Source organism: Callospermophilus lateralis, chromosome 7 (genome assembly GCF_048772815.1).
Source record: "Callospermophilus lateralis isolate mCalLat2 chromosome 7, mCalLat2.hap1, whole genome shotgun sequence".
Lineage (NCBI taxonomy): Eukaryota > Metazoa > Chordata > Mammalia > Rodentia > Sciuridae > Callospermophilus > Callospermophilus lateralis.
Window position 1 is genome coordinate 51118817 of NC_135311.1, and position 18215 is coordinate 51137031.

The window sequence follows — 18215 nt, forward strand, 5'->3', positions numbered from 1 at the left end:
AATAGCATGGCTGAAGCAAAGCAGCTCAGGGCATGGCAATAACGAGGATGCATGGTCAACTTTATTTGTAAGACTATATATTTTGTCTTCTTTGCTTGAGAAAAAATGTTTAACATCTCTAGCAATTAGAGAAATGGAAATTAAAAGTATGCTAAGATTTCATCTCCCTCCAGTCAGAATGGCAATTATCAAGAATTGAAGCAACAATAAATGTTAGCAAGGATGCGGAGAAAAAAGTACATATATACATTGCTGTTGGGAGTGCAAATTGGTGCAATCACTTTGGAAAGCAGTATGGAGATTCCTCAGAAAACTTGGAATGGGACCACCATTTGACCCAATTATCCCAATCTTCAGCATATACCCAAAAGACTTAAAATCGGCAAACTACAGTGATATAGCCACACCAATGTTTATAGCAGCTCAATTCACAATAGCTAAACCATGGAAACAGCCCAGGTGCCCTTCAACAGATGAATAGATAGAGAAAATGTGTTTTTTATAAATGGAATATTACTCAGGCTTAAAGAAGAATGAAATTACGGTATTATTCTTAAATGGATGGAGCTAGAAAATATCTTGCTAAGCAAAATAAGCCAATCTCAATAAAATAAAAGCCAAATATTTTCTCTGATATACAGATGCTAATTCTCAATAAAGTGGAAGGGCTGGGGAAGATTAGAGGTACTTTGGATTAGACAGTGGGGAGTGAAGAGAGTGGAGTGGGTGTGGGGGTAGGAAAGATAGTAGAATGAATTGGACATTATTACCCTATTTTCATTTATGATTACACAACATCTGTAATTCTACATCATGTACCAGAAGAATGAGACATTATATTCTATTTATGAAGTGTCAAAATGCATTCTACTGGGCTGGAGTTGTGGCTCAGTGGGAGAGTGCTTGCCAAGCACATGTCAGGCACTGGGTTTGATTCTCAGAACTACATAAAAATAAATGAATAAATAAATAAAAAGAAAGACAGAAAAGTTATTGTTTCCACCTATAACTAAAAAAGTGAAAAAAAATGCATTCTACTGTGAGGTACAACTAATTAGAACAATTCTAAAAAGGAAAAAAATATATATATATAAATGTTAAATTGCGTTTTCTTTGTGTAAATGAAATACTAGAGTAACCAAAATATAATTTTTAGATATTTAAAAATTATCTTCCACACAATTTGTTATTACTCATTGAATTATACACCATTTTGTTAAAAAGCAAATTTACACATATATGATAAATTATTTCTGTGTTCTTAAAACAGAATGACTCCAGGTGTAGTGGCGCACGCCTATAATCCCAGAGGCTCTGGAGGCTGAGACATGAGGATCATGAGTTCAAAGCCAGATTCAGTAAAAACCAGGCACTAAGCAACTCAATGAGACCCTGTCTCTAAATAAAATACAAAATAGGGCTGAGGACGTGGCTCAGTGGTCAAGTGCCCATGAGTTCAATCTCCAGGACCTAAAAAACCAAAAAACAAACAACAACAAAAAAGAAAAACAGGATGACTAACAATAGCTTATGGAAAAATATACATGGAAAGTTAAAGAAACTTAGAATGAGACAAACCAACAAATAAATGATTTTTACATAATATTATCCTTGAATGATTGATTATAAGTACTATTATAAGTACTCTTATACTTTTAATATAACATATTTAATTAACTCATTTCCTTTGAGCTTCAGGGAAAGTTTAATAACTAAAAGATTTTTGTCAACACTGGAAACTAAATTCTGAAATTATAGTCTTTTAATTTGATAGGACTAATAAGAAATGGGAGAAATTGAGGGGAACAACATATTTTTCCATAAAAGTATTATTTTATAAATACATTAATGAAAATATCTTCTGAAATATTTGAGAAACTTCATGATTATGTTTTTATTATATAATATTTTCAAAATAATGAAAATAATATTTTTATATCACTTTTCACCAAATTTGTCATATAACTTAATCATTTGCTTTCTATGGTTGGGTTATTCAGTAGCAACATTAATGGCAAGCTAAGTTGAACATTATTTTATACTTTATCATAAGAAATAAATGAAAACTACTCAACTATAACTCAATTGTTAGGTGAAATAACCTGAGAGAAATGGTTATTCAACTAATGGACCATTGAACAAATTAGTACAAATTGACCATTTACAACTCACTGGTAAGAATAAACTTGGATCAATGAAACCTGTCCTCAAAATCCTATAAAGATAATCTCTTAACACTTAAATGGCAAAGAATTAATAGGAGTACCAAAGGAGTACCACAGGATAAGACAGCCAGTAAAAAAGATATAGCTTTTATAAACTTGTATTAACTTAGAACAAAGACTTGGGATATATAAACCACATCCCACAAATTGGAGGAACTACAAAAATATGGTGATAGAGTATAAAAAGTATCAATGGAAAACTAATAAGATGAAGTCATAAAAAGTTTTCCAAAGATAAAAGGACTTAAATAATTCAATGGGGCTGGGGATGTGGCTCAAGTGGTAGTGCACTCGCCTGGCATGCGTGCGGCCTGGGTTTGATCCTCAGCACCACGTACAAACAAAGATGTTGTGTCCACCGAGAACTAAAAAGTAAATATTAAAAAATTCTCTCTCTCTCTCTCCCCCACTCTCTGTTTTTAAAAAAAAATAATAATTCAATGAATAAAATGAATCTAAAATTTATTGTAGAAGCTTCCATACACAAAGAATTGTGAATTGAACATTGATAAGATTGTCATGAAACAGATAAAAAATAGGACAATATGTCTAAAAGATAAACTCTTGGAATAAATGTGCAATATGCAAAACGTAAGCATTATGCAAACTTTTAATAACTCACATATTTATAGAAAGTTTCACTAAACACTTTGAAATATTCAGTAACGAAGAATAAGGGAGACACTATATACACAAACCTTCATATTATGAAATAAGTGGAATATAAAAGAAACTTTGTTATTATAATTTTATAATGATTTATTGAAAATAATACTTAAAATGAGTTTATTGGTTAACTAATAGGCTAGAAAGTAGCAGAAGTAAACTTAGGTTTGTTAAAGGCAGTAATGAAAGTACTGGGATGAAAAAAGACAGGGATTAAAAAAATTTAAAAAAACAATAATTTTAGCAGACAACAAATAAAATAGATACCCATAGGGCAAACATTATTAAAATAAATGGAGAAGATTAAAAAAAATGTTAAGAGTAATATTCTTGCATGCCAGGCAAAGGATTACCCTTTATGATAACAAAATTCTAAAAATACATATCAAAGAAAAAAATACAAAAATTATGGAGAAATAAAGTAGAAAATTTATATGGGCAGAAGGCCCTCAAAATATAATCTCTTGAAAATCGCTATGAGAGAGTAAATATGTTTAATACCATCCTTGAGTGCTTATTTTTTACTTACATAAACCCATATACATAGTTTCCAATTATAAATATAGGCTGGAAATACTGATAGATTTAATTAGGTGAATATAGAGAGATATTTATTCCAGTTATTTTTAATTGATAATTTGAGAAGAATTTATGCTATTGTTAGTATATGTGGTACAATAAATTTTGGATATTCATTTAGAGAAATATCTTTTCATAATTAAAATGTATGTTCTTAATCTAAATTCATTCTGGAGAGTTTTCAAAATAAATGCATGTAGAATGTTTTGAGAAAAAAATGATTTGTGAAAAATTTACCTAAAAGTTGAAATAATATACATATTACATATAATACATTCAGTATATAATATTTTATATTATTTATAACATAAATTATTATAATATATATATATATATATATATATATGTCATCGTACATATGCACATACGTATGTAAAGATTGCAAATGGCCTTAGATATCCAAATTGATGACAGTGGTTGTCTTTAAAGAAGAATGCAAGAAAATAAGATTATGAAGAAAAAGTGCAAGAAAAAGCTTTTATTGTTTTCCATTAAATATAATCTAAGAAGTTTAAATTACCTAGCAAGAATGCTCTAAGCTTTGGCTTATAATTTCAAATAATCATGATTGCTTAAAGTAGAAAGCAAATAAGCTGAATACTTCTAATCCTGACTAATGCATCATCATGTATTATAAAAAGGAAAATTATTAAAGCCCTTATATACATTATCTGTTCTTTCTAGCTTTATGATTACTAGGACTGATGCTCCAGATGTTGTATCTTCCAAAATTATAGGGTATCTGAAAGCTGCTATGTATCCTTCTTTTGTACCCTCCAAACTATTCTCTTGGTTTTCATGGATCATCCTTTGGACTAGTGTCTCTTTCCCTTATAGCTATGTTGTATAACCCTGTGATGGAGCATGTGAGTATGTGTTCATTATCATGAACCTAATAGAGAGAAGTTCTACCTGAGATAAGCAGACAAGTCTAAAACAAAATGTCTGTCCTTGGTCGGGTTAGTTAGCTGATACATGACAAATGTCATAAAGATTACAAAGGGAACGTAATTATACCTCTTCTCATGATAGCTGTGGCTGGGGCGTGTGTGTGTGTGTGTGTGTGTGTGTGTGTGTGTGTGTGTGTTTAATGGCTTTGTTTACATGTAAATTATAGATTATGCTCAAGAAAGACAATGGTCATACCATTCATCAATATCTGTTTTCTCTCAGTAGGTTGATGCAGTGTCAACTTCATGTTTGTATCCTGTCTATGTGATGATTATCATACTGCTATATTGTACATAAACAAATGTCACACATACCAAAAAGAAAAAATTTTAAGGCAAAAATACAAGATACAAGATATAGATGAAAAAACCTGATTGTTGTTGGTATGCTATGTTTTTCTAGAAGTTTAATAATAATTTCACAGTCACAGTGGAGTATAATCTAAGACTGCAGTGATTTTGGTAAACCTCAATAAACACTATAGGAGATAGAATAAAGTAGGGAATTATAGAGATTTTGAGAGGAAGCACAGCTGGAAGAAGATGCAATGATTTATTTGAATACTGTTATATTATTCCACTAAAATACTATATGCAATCAAATATTTTAATTTTTTTGTAATTTACAATATTTATCACAGACAACTTTATTTTTTTCTACCTTTATGCATACCTAATTCTTATATCGCCTTCTTTTTGCCTCATATAGTATTCTTCATTTGTCCTTTAATTAGTTTAATGGGTCTATAGAATAATACAATTATAGAAAAATGAATAGCAGAGTTAAAACCTAAAGTTTGCCATTGGAAAATTAGCATGAGATACTTAACAAGAGAATTCTCAGTAGGTGATCTAGTGAACTGAGTAAGGCTTCTACTTAGCTGACAATGTTTAAGTTTTGAACTGTTTCGTAATTTAAATTCCTCCTGCAGTTCTCTAAAGGACATTAATTTAGATGCATCATTCAAACTTCTACTGCCACACTGTTTTGCCACAATTATTCAAGCTGAAATAAAAATTACTCCCCAGCTATTCTTAACCTGATATTTTAACAAATAAACAGATATTCGAATTGTTCTAGAGAGTATTTAAATAATAAATGAGAAGAATTCCAATTGAATACATTGTCCTTTAAAGTTAGAAGGGTCTCCTTCCTCAGAGGAGCAACTAAGATGTCAGGGCCACTCCATTTTAACTTATTAGGAAATACATTGTTGGAAAAACACAAAGAAAATAAACATAGAGTTCACATGTGCATTATTTTTGCCGAGTAGGTTTGGTTTGTGTTGAAAAATAAAGAAATACACATAGAAACACACACACCAACTGCCACATTGTTTTTGTTAAAGATATTTCTTATCTATAAAATATTTCATAACAATACAGTTATGAATAATTAAGAAAGAAGCATTTACAAATTTCTTGGTGCACCAGTTTCCATTTCATTGGTAAGTATAGGAACTTGTATTAAAAATAATCAAAGCACTCATTCCATTAACCCATCAATTATTTAGTTCGCCAATTTATAATTTTTATAAAGTTTTTTCTCATGCTTAAGTTGTCTTTAATACAAAAATGTTAGTAAATCAATCACAAAAATCAAAATAAACATTTTCATTATTTTTTTTAATATTGAATACTGATTAATTATCTTTCATTTCAGTCTTTCAGTTAGAAGGTATTTACTTCCTAGAAGAATTTGGTAAATAACAACATATTTTTCATCAGGCTAACACCACTTATAAAACGTGAAGGCTAATTTCTATTTTTTTTTTAATACAGCAACCAGATTGTATGTTATATTATGTACAACATCAACTTCTTCAGAGAGACATCGGGTATTCCTGAAAACAATTCAGGCTTTGAAATATGGATTAGAATCCTAGTTCTCTCAATGTCTATATAAAGGCTAGAATAGCTCCTGAGTTTTAATTTCTTTATACAAAGTGCAGAATAAAAAAGGAACATTCTTTTAAGTGCATGTGAGAATTGTTACTAATAAAATAAGCTAATAGACTAATTGAAGCACCCCAAAAAGCACAAATTATCATTATCTTTTTGTTGTCTTTATTGGTGAATTATGGTTGCATGAATTGATTGTATTTGCTGTTACATATTTGGGTGGGCACACAATATAACAATAGAATTTGGTCAGTATGGATCCCCAGCACTTTCAGCCTCTTTCCACTCCTTACCACCCTCTGATACCTTTCCTCTACTGATTTCCTTTTGATTTTTATGAGATCTTTACCACCCTCCACCTTTCCTTTTCTCCTCTAGCTTCCACATACGATAGAAAACATATGACTCTGGACCTTCTGAGTTTCAATTATTTAATTTAACAAAATGGTCCCTAGTTTCCTCCATTTTCCCACAAATAACATAATTTCATTTCTTTTTTTTTTCTTGAATAAAATTTAATTGTGTATACATACCCAGTATTATTGTACTAGGGTCTATCTAAGGCTTAAATTTGGGTAGTGTCTCTTTCATGTAATTTGTTGCACCAATATTTGATTCAAAAATGTTTATTATTGTTATATCTTCTTGTTGGATTGTGCCTGTTACCAGTATAAAGTGACTTACTTTGTTTCTTCCCATTGATTTTGTTTGGAAGTCTGCATTTTCAGATATGAGGGTAGCTACTGCTGCTGTCTTTTAGGCTCCATTCACATGATACACTAATTTCCATTCTTTTTTTTAATTTTAAACCTGTGGTTGTCTTTGCCTGTAAGGTGAGTGTCTTGAAAACAACATAGAGTTCAGTCAATCTGTTTTGTAATCCATTCTTCCAACCTACGTTATTCTCAATGCTATAAGAGAGACTTTTAATTCCTCACATTTTGGTTTACTTATAATCTTTAATTTAGTTCTATTTCTCATTTTCTTAGATTCTATTCAACTGAGATTTGCTTATATGTAAGCTCTAAGTTTTGTTTTGTAATTTTTCTCTGTAGAGTATTTCTTGAAGTAAATTTTATAGTGCCAGCTTAGTATTCATGAATTCTTTCCACTTTTGCTTATCTTGGGAGGTTTCTGTTTCTTCTTTGATTTTGAATGATTGCATTGATGTCCAATCTTGGTTGCAATCTTGGTTGACAGTCTTTTTTTTTCAGGACTTGGAATACACCACTCCTGTCTTTCAGGAGTGAAATCAGAAGTAATTTTTAATGGCAGACCTCTAAACTTCACCTGAAATTCTCTTGAGAGTTTTAAAATTCTATCTTTTTCTTCATATCAAGTATTTTAATTATAATGTGTCATGGAGATGTTCTTTTTTGATTTTGTCTAGTTTGGTTCTGAATACCTCTCATATCTGGATATATATCATATTATCAATATTTGCAAATTTTTCTGATTTTATTTCCCTGAAGAAGGTATCTATTCCATTAGCTTGCATCTCACAATCATTTTCAGTTCTAATGATTTGTAAGTTTGGTCTCATTATGTTGTCTCTGAGTTTTTGTATATTCTGATCATGGTCAAATTATTTTCTTTAATATGGTCTGAATGTCCAAAGCTTACCTCTTTGTCTCCCAGCACTGAGATTCTGTCTTCAGCACGATCTTTCTATTAAAGAGATGTTCAACTGAACATTTTATTTGATTTGTTGTGTTTTTCATTCCTAAGATTTCTGTTTGGTTCTTCATTAATCTCTCTATCTTCTTTTTGGATTTCTCATTTACATCCTTTATTGATTTCCAAATTAATTCAGTTGTTTTCTGTGATCTTTTGAAATGCATTGATCTTTTTTATAATCATTCTTTTGAATTAATGATGGTGGATTATGAACTTTAGGAGGTGTCATGTTACCATTCCCTCCCTACTTTTTGTTTCCCTGTGTGTTATCCACAGCATTTGTGTTCATTCTGTTTTTGTTATTGGAAGGGCTGTCCATGAGTGAAATATCATTCCTACTTGGGGTATGGTAATTAGCTTTGGTTTTTGTCTCTCCTAGTCTTTGTATTAAAGTACAGCTAATGTCTCAGTGTCACTAATTCATGTGTGGAACAAGGGGAATATCTTTTGCCTGAGTTTTGTTCAGCAGCAGAATCTTTACTTTATGAACTTGTAGTGTCCCTGTAGCTTAGTAGCACCTTAAAGAATAAGGGAAAATAAACAATAAAAATAAAAATTGATGCAAACAACATATAGCATTAAAATAAATGTCTGATTCCTAACATGGCAACTACAATGTTAATTATAACAAAAAATGAGGTGAGGTCAGCCATTGCCAACTGCAAAAACAATAGTTACCACGAACTAGATCTAGCAATAAAGCAAACTACTGGTGTCAACCATGTAATCTATATCAAAATTTCAACAGCATATTGGGGGCAGGAGTTATTAGGAGAAAAGAAAATGTGATAGAAAGATAGAAGAAAATTTACAATTTCAAAAAGTGAACTGAAAGTATTCAGAAGACATGTAGCAGGCAATGTTTATAAGATAGGAATAGGAAATGTAAGGAAAACAAAGTAAAGGAAAAGAATAAGAGAGAACAAGAGAAATTAATTGTTAGTGGGAAAAGAAACAAGCAAATGAAACTAAACAACAATATCAAAATGAATAAACCAAAAATCCATAACACTCCAAAGGAAATAAAAACACAGCAATTACATTTTTAAAAAGCTAAAGGTGAGCAAAAGAAGCAAATATGTTTATGTATTTAAGTCCATGAATCAATCAGAACAGCAATAACACGTTCTCATTCTCTCTTTCTCTCTCTCTCTCTCTCTCTCTCTCTCTCTCTCTCTCTTTTACACACACACACACATACACACACACACACACACACACACACACAATGGAAAACAAATTCTTAATGAAAAATGAAGGAAGAGAGTACCTCCACTGATGTGGTCAAAATAGTCCAGGAGAATGAAATGTCACTACCTATGCCCCAACTGCCCTCCTTTCCATTTCTACTTGGATTTTGTTCTGAGGCTTGGAAACAAGGTAGTCTCTGCAATTCTCTGCCACCTCTGGCACTGCTGCCACTGCCATCACCACTGTTGAATCCATTGCCATCACCACTAGTGCAGTCATTGCCACCACAGCCACCACTGCCACGGGTCTTAGCTGCAGATGCTCAGCCCTGTGTAAAGGGGCAAGGGTGGCTAGGTGGAGGATGCTACTCCCAACCAAAGGGAAGGGAGAAAGGGAAACAGAAACAAACAAAGTCACTGCTTACCAGAACCTGCTTTGGCCACTCTAATATAAGCACTCATCTGAATAGTCATCCATTGCCTTTACTTAAACATTTAATTAAGAACACTCCTTACTATGAATGATTTCTCCAACTGTTTATGACTTGGTGACCCAATTAAATATGATTGTTTATTACCCATTGGAATGAAACTGCTTACTTTCCTTGTAATATGCTTTGTTCTGATTAGTTTATTGATAAATTTAATTTTTTTACACATGGTTTAATCCCTTTTGTAGATACTTATATCTTTCTGTTGAAACAGATATCTTTTGAATCATTCAAATGATAAGAATTATAGTATTTTCTCCTTTTAAACATGACATCTATAAATTTCACAATGTGTAATAAATTTCCCAGTCGGTTATTCTTCTTTAATTCTCCACATTGTTGAACCTCCCTTATAATCAGTTGGTTAGAGAGGTTTAGATCTCCTACAAAGTTCCCTTTAACTTTCAAGGCTAATTATTCAAATAGGACATACAGTTCTTTAACTTTTTGGTGCTAACAGAAAACTTAAATTTTCTCTCCAAATCAATTCACATTGGGCTTTATTCACAACTTGGCATTGTTTGTTAAAATACTAAATTGTGCCTAAAAGGCTGAGTCTATTCCATAGCAGGATTACAGTATATTTTAGCACTATGTTTGTTTTTGAAATCATTTGATAGGGCATAAATTATTGCACTTAACATATTTGTTGAAAGGTAATATATAATAAATACTTAATCATAAATTTCGAAAGTATAAATCTTAACTAGGCAAACTCAATCAATTTGGTTCTTTTTGTTATAGTATATGAAAGATACACATTGCTAACACATTGCAGTTACTCTAAATTTCTATTTACTTCTAAACCAATGAAATACATTAAGAGCAATGCTCTAGATTTTCCTCATTAATTAAATCTAGTCCTCAAGAGTATTACTGAACCATGTTCCCAAAACCTTTAATCCATTAATGTAATCTATGTGTATATGATAACATTCAAATTATATCTATTTTTAAAACCAAATAACTATTTTGTTTGCCTAGTTATGTTTCTGAGAAACATGTTTTATAGTACCATTTCTATCATAATTGTTAGATTATGATTGCCTTGTAAATCTATGGATTTTTTCCTATATTTTTCTTTATATATATTTAGACAATATTTTAATTGCAATTGTATGCATTACTTTAAAAATATTATTGTATATTCTTTATTTTTTTATGGCACTGCGGATTGAACTCAGGGGCACTAAACCACTAAACTGCATCCCCAGACTTTTTAAAAATATATTTTATTTTAAGACAAAGTCTTGCTGAGTAGCTTAGGGCCTCACTAAATTGCTGAGGCTGGCTTTAAACTAGCAGTCATCCTGCCTCAGCCTCCCGATCCATATCCTTCAGTTTCTTAATATAAATTTTGCAATTAAGTAATTTTTTCTAAGTTCATATTTAATCTAAGTGTTGAAAGCACAAAATATTTGGGCAAGGTAGTTTATTCTTTTTTAGGTATCTTCCTCCATCAATTTTTTTCCACTTATTCTGTAAAATTATTCTTTGTTTCATTACTTGAAAAAGTTTATAGTTTCAAATGAGACATTTCAATTTTAATAGATGAGGTAAACATGTAATTATAGTAATTATAATCATATTTTCCAGCTATTATTTGCATCTCAAATGGTACTTTTATTCACCTTGATTGTTCTTTGTTATTTTTAAAAACCTCTTGATTTTGTAGGATTAATAAATTTTTTCCCATAAACTTTTTATTTTTTAATGGTTTAGAAAATATTATATCTTGTTATTCTAGTAGTGAATTTAATACCTAAGTTTCCAGGGTTAATGAGAATCATTGTCCTCTTATAGGATAAGGGATAGTATTAGAGTGGTGGAAACACCATTGAACTTCCCTTTTCCTTTTCTGTCTTATTCCTTACCTAAACTATTAATTCTAGTTTGCATGGAATGCCAGATTTTCAGTATTAATGTTTGTTATTCGTTTACTATTTACAATATATTATTATGCATATGTTCTGATTTATTATATAAATTTCTTTGGTCTCCTTAGTTCCCCTCACTTTTTTCTTTTCTTTCATTTTTGGATTACTTTTTCTTCTTAATGAAGAATAGAGTACAGTAAATTTCTGCCTCATTTCCCCCAAATGATAATAAAATAGTCTTTCAGTAATTTAATGACACTAGACGATAACTGAATTCCAGGGTATTTTTATTTTTCACTTCATTTTAGGACTGTTACTCCATTGCTTACTTATTCATCCCTGCTTATAAAATATTTCTATTAATTTCACTGTTGTGGGTTTGTTTTTTGCAATGTCTTTTCACTACAGTTGATTTTTTAATTTGTGTTTATATTCAATTTTCTGTAGTTTGTTTTCAACTAAAATTTAAATTTTATTTTATATATTTATGAATTTCATGTTCTTTACAAACAAAGTCAACATTTCATTAGAAAATGTAAATAATTTAGGACAATGCATGTGAACAGATTTCTAAAGTTTTTTTTACTTTTTTTCTGTAAAATTATTCTTTGTTTCATTACTTGAAAAAGTTTATAGTTTCAAATGAGACATTTCAATTTTAATAGATGAGGTAAACATATAATTATAGTAATTATACTATACATTTGCTATTTATCTGGTAATGCTTTTCATCTGAGGACAGCATATGTTACTTAATATTAGAAACTGTTCAACCATGATATTTTGTCATCTTCAAATAGCTTTCAAAAGTTATTTTCCCCTAATTATTTCTAATATTTCTAAGAAACTTCTTTTAACTATATGATAAAGCTACTCATTCTAGTATATATTAGTTGTTGATAGACCTTTATTTTATTTATTTATTTATATATATATATATATATATATATATATATATATATATAGCTGAGACTCAAACCCAGTGACTCACACATGCAAAGCAAGCACTCTACCACAGAGCTACAATCCCAGCCCCCTGTTCTTATAAATATTTCCACATGCTTCATTTTAGTGTTTTCATTTATACTTATCTCCAATTTATTAATTATTTTCTTTCCATTTGTTTCTAATATTTACTGTGTGTACATCAGTATTGAGTAAATTTTTACTTATACAACTGAATATTTTTATTTCCCAAATTCATATTTTTATACCTATTCCTTATTTGCATTAGCTTTCAATTCATTGAGAATGTATTGACTAATACCAAGATATATTTGTCTCATAGCTTATGTGGTCCAGGAGTCCTGGCATGTCTCACCTGAACTCTGCTCTGCATACTACAAGGTTACCACCAGGTGTGGGCCAGACTGCGCTTCTGTTTAGTGACTTGACTGGGGAAGAATGCTTAAAATTTTATTTCAGTTGTTAGTCTTTCAGTTTATTTAGTCTTTTTTCTTTTGCTCACAGCCAATTTTTTTCACTCTTCCTTTAACTCTTTACTTCTATTCCTTGTGACTGTGTAATTAGTGTCCTGGATCTGTGACAAAGACTGGCTAGAGGCTTTCACAAGGTTGTTGAGGCACCTGTGGATTCCTTCCATGTGGTTCTTCCACAACAATCTCCCAATATGGATGTGTATTTCTTCAAGTCCGTTAACAGAATCTGTTCTTCAGTGACTCAGAGTCTTACATAACACATATAGGTAAGAGAATAACATCCCATCATTTTTGCCATAATCTATTGATGACAGGCAAGATTCCCCCTGTACTCAAGAGGAAGGGAGCAATGAAAGTGTGATTCCCTAGAGTCATATTTGATATAAAATTTTCAACATTATTTAATAAATTTCTTCACCATGCAATAGTTGCAAATCAATATGTTTAGTCATTTACAACAACTGTATTCTTGATACTTTTGAAATTGTTTCACTTTATCTGTGGGTATGCATTCTCCATAAAATCTTTATATTATCTGCTAAAAGTATTATTTTGTTTTAAAAAAGCAAAAAATGTGTAATTTTTATTTGTTAGTTCCTATTATATAGGAAATTCCTTTCTCCTTATGTCAGATCTTATTTGTGGTTTTTACTTTGTAGGAATCTTTATTGAGTACTTCTGGACTGGACTTAACTTTCTAGGAATCTTTATTGAATACCTCTGGACTGGACTTAGTTTTGAAAGATATCAGGAGAGGATCAAGATGGCAGAGGAGAGGAGGTTGCTTTCCATGCTGCTTTGTGGTGGGAGACCAGGATGTGTACAAATATCTTCTCTTTGTGGTGGGTGAAAAAGTTATACTTTGGTTTTGTCTTTTTTTGTTATTGTTGCTGTCTTTTTTCTTTTGCTCACAGCCAAATTTTTTCACTCTTTCTTTAACTCTTAAGAAGCAGAAATAAAATGACAGGGAATAAAACTATTTCTCATTAATGACATTGAATGTAAATGGCCTAATATCAGCAACCAAAAGACATAGACTGACAGATTGAATTAGAAAACAAGACCCATCAATATGCTTTCTCCAAGAGACTCACCTCATAGAAAAAGAACCACAGACTGAAGGAAAAAGAATGGGAAAATACATTCCATTCATACAGATCTTGGATACAAGCAAATTTTTCTATACTTATAGCATATGAGTCAAAGTTGATCAGAAAGGAAAAAGAAGGTCATTTCATATTGCATAAGGGAATTTTGCAACAAGAATAAATAACTATTATAAGTATTTATGCACCAAATAATGGAGCAACTACATACATCAAACAAACCCTTTTTAACTTCAAGAAATAAACAGACACATTACATTAATACTGAGTGACATTAGTATGCCTCTCTCATCACTGGATTTGCCATCAAATAAAAACCTAAACAAACAAAAACAAACTACATAACTAAAAATACTATTAATAATACAGACTTAACAGACATATATAGAATACTTCATCTATTGGTAATTGAATATATTTTGTTCTCAACAACAAAGGGATCATTTTCTAAAAGAGACAACATCTTAAGCCAGAAAGAAATTCTTAGCAAATACAAAAATGAAGAAATGATACCTTGCTTTCTATCAAATTATAATGGAATGAATTTAGAAATCAATGATATAATAAAAAGTAGAAGTTACTCTAACATTTGAAGACTAAAACACTACTGAATGATCAATGGATAGCATAAGAAATCAGGGACAAATTTTTAAAAATACTTAGAGGTAAATGAGAATAGATACACAATATATCAACATCTCTGGAACTCTATGAAGGTGCTAATTAGAGGAAAGTTCATATCACTGAGCTCATTCATTAAAGGAATAGAAAGTCACCTAATAAATAACCTATAATTACACCTCGAGGCCCTTGAAAAAGAAGAACAAATAAAAATTAATATCAGTAGAAGACAGGAAATAATTGAAATCAGAGCCAAAATCAATGAAATTTAAATAAACAAACAAAAAGTTCCAAAAAATAACAAAATAAAAAGTTTAATCTTTGAAAAAGTAAGTAAAACTGATAAACCCTTTTCCATGCTAACCAAAAGGATGAGGGAAAAAACTCAAATTTCTAAAATTCATAAAGAAGAAAAGGAAATATGACACAGGTATCATTAAAATACAGAGGATAATCAGAAACTATTTTCAAAATTTATACTCAAATAAAATAAAAAATCTTGAAGACATCGACAGATTTCCAGAGACATATGACCTACCCAAATTGATCCAGGAGGACATAGAAAATTTAAACAAGGCTAGGGGAGGGGGAATAGGAAGGGGATTGGAAAGACAGCAGAATACAACAGACACTAGTATGGCAGTATGTATAAACATGGATGTATAACCAATGTGATCCTGCAATCTATACACATGGTAAAAATAAGAATTCATACCCCACTTGAATCAAATGTATGAAATATGATATGTCAAGATCATTGTAATGTTTTGAGCAACCAATACAAAAATGAAAAAAATACATTATTAAAAATTAAAAAAACAAAATTTAAACAAATCAATTTCAAGCAATAAAAAAGCCTATAAACAATGAAAAGCCTAGGGTTAGATTGATACTCAGCTGAGTTCTACCAGATTTTCAAAGAACTAACACCAAACTTCCTCAAACTATCCCATGAAATATAAAAGTAGAGAACCTTTCCAAACTCATTCTATAAAGGTAGTATCACCTTAATCCATAACCAGACAAAGACACCAAGGAAATAAAACATCAGACCAATATCCCTGATGAACATAAATACAAAAATTCTTAATAAAATACCAGAAAATTGCATTCAAAAACATATTAAAAAGATAGTGCATCATAATCAAGTAGAGTTCATCCCAGGGATGCAAGATTGATGCAATATACAAAAATCAATAAATGTAATTCACTACATCAATAGACTTAAAACAAGAATCATATGATGCAGAAAAAGCATTTGACAAAATTCAGCATCCATTCATGCTCAAAACTCTGAAAAAATAGGGATAGTAGGAACATACCTCAACAATGTAAAAACTATATAGTTAAAACCAAGGCCAACATCATTCTAAACAGAGAAAAAATGAAAGATGGAATAAGACAGAGATGCCTCTTTCATCACCTCTACTCAACATATTCCTTAAAATTCTATTCAGAGCAATAAGGCAAAATAAATAAATTAAAAGGATATGAATAGGAGAAGAAGAGCTCAACTATATATATTTGCCAATGACTTAATCCTATATTGAACAGACCCAAAAATTCCTATCAGAAAATTTCTGGAACTCATAAAAAATTTCAGAAAAGTAGCAGGATATGTAATTAGCATCCATAAATCTATTGTGATCCTGTACACCAATGATGAATCAGGTGAAAGAATAGAAGAAGCAGAGATAAACCCACCTCAGTGCAGTTATTTAATATCAGAAAAGGGCACTATAAACATATATTGGAGGAAAGATAGCCTCTTTAACAAATGGTACTAGAAAAACTGAAAATCCCTAGGTAGCAGAATGAAATTCAACCTCTATTTCTTTCTCTGTGCAAAACTCAAAGTGGATCAAAGATTTGGACATTAAATGAGATTCAACACATGCTATAAGAAAATATAGGTCCCATGCCCTATCATGTTGGTTTAGGATCCAACGTCCTCAATAAGACTCCTAAAGCATAAGAATAAAATCAACAATCAATAAGTGGGATGGAGTCAATCTAAACAGCTCTCTCAAAGCAAAGGAATCAATCAAGAATATGAAGACAAAGCCTAAAGAATGGACAAAAATCTTTACTACCTGCACCTCAAACAGAGCATTCATCTCCAGGATATATAAAGAACTCAAAAAATTTACCTCCCCTAAAAAAAAAATAGCCCAATCAATAATTGGGAAAAGGAACTAAATAAACACTTCTCACAAAAAGAGTTATGAATAATCAACAAATGTATGAAAAAATATCCAACATCTCTAGCAATTATAGAAATGAAAATTAAAACTTCACTGAAAATTTATCTCACTGACAACAATCAAGAATGCATGTAATAATAAAAGTTGGCAAGGATGTGGGGAAAAGGTACACTTAAACATTGCTGGTGGGACTTTAAATTGGTGCAACCGCTATGCAAAACAGTATGGAGATTCCTCAGAAATCTTGGAATGAAACTACTGTTTGACCTAGTTATCACACTCCTCAGTTTATACCCAAAGGACTTAAACTCAGGATACTATAGTGAGGCAGCCAAATCAAAATTCATAGCAGCTCAATTCACAATAGTTAAGCTATAGAGTCAAACTAAGTGTCAATCAACAGATGAATGGATAAAGAAAATGTGGTCTACATACACAATGGAATATTAGTCATATAAAAGAAAAACTTTATGGTATTTGCCTGTAAATGGATGAATCTGGAGACTGTTATAATAGGAAAATTGGCTATTCCCAAAAACCAAAGGTCCAATGTTGTTCCTGATATGTGGATATTAACACACAGTAAGGAATGGGTGAGAATTAAAAGTTCAGTAGATTAGACAAGTGGAATAAAGTGAAGGGGCCTGGAACAGGAATAGGAAAGACAATGGAATGAATCTGATTTAATTCTCTTATGTACATATATAAATACACTACAGTGTATCTGCACATCATTTACAATCACAAGACTGGGGTCTTAATTAAGATAAGATGTACTCCATGTTTGTATAATCATGTCAAAATATACTCTCAAAAAATTAATCATGGTTTCATACTACATAAGAAACAGTTTCTCCACCAGGGCTAACTTAACCATCAGGCTCAGGTGACATGGTGCCTAGAGCCCACAATATTATGGGAGTCCTTGGTAATGATTTTACATCAACTTTTTTAATCAAATGAAGAAAATGAGTATGATAATAATTATTATGAATATATAACAATGGATATAGCCACACTTATATTAGTCTTCGTACTAGTAAGTCATTAAACATAATTATTTATGTGTGTGTGTGTGTGTGTGTGTGTGTGTGTGTGTGTTGCTGGGGGTTGAACTAAGGGCCTTGTGCATGTGAGGCAAGCACTCTACCAACTAAGCTATATCCCTAATCCTGTTAATTTGTTTTATTGTAAAATGGTCCCTGAAATACAAAATGACTAGAATTCAAAACAGTTATGATACTAGTGCTTCATATAGTGCTTCACTTCACAGAAAACTGCCCCCACC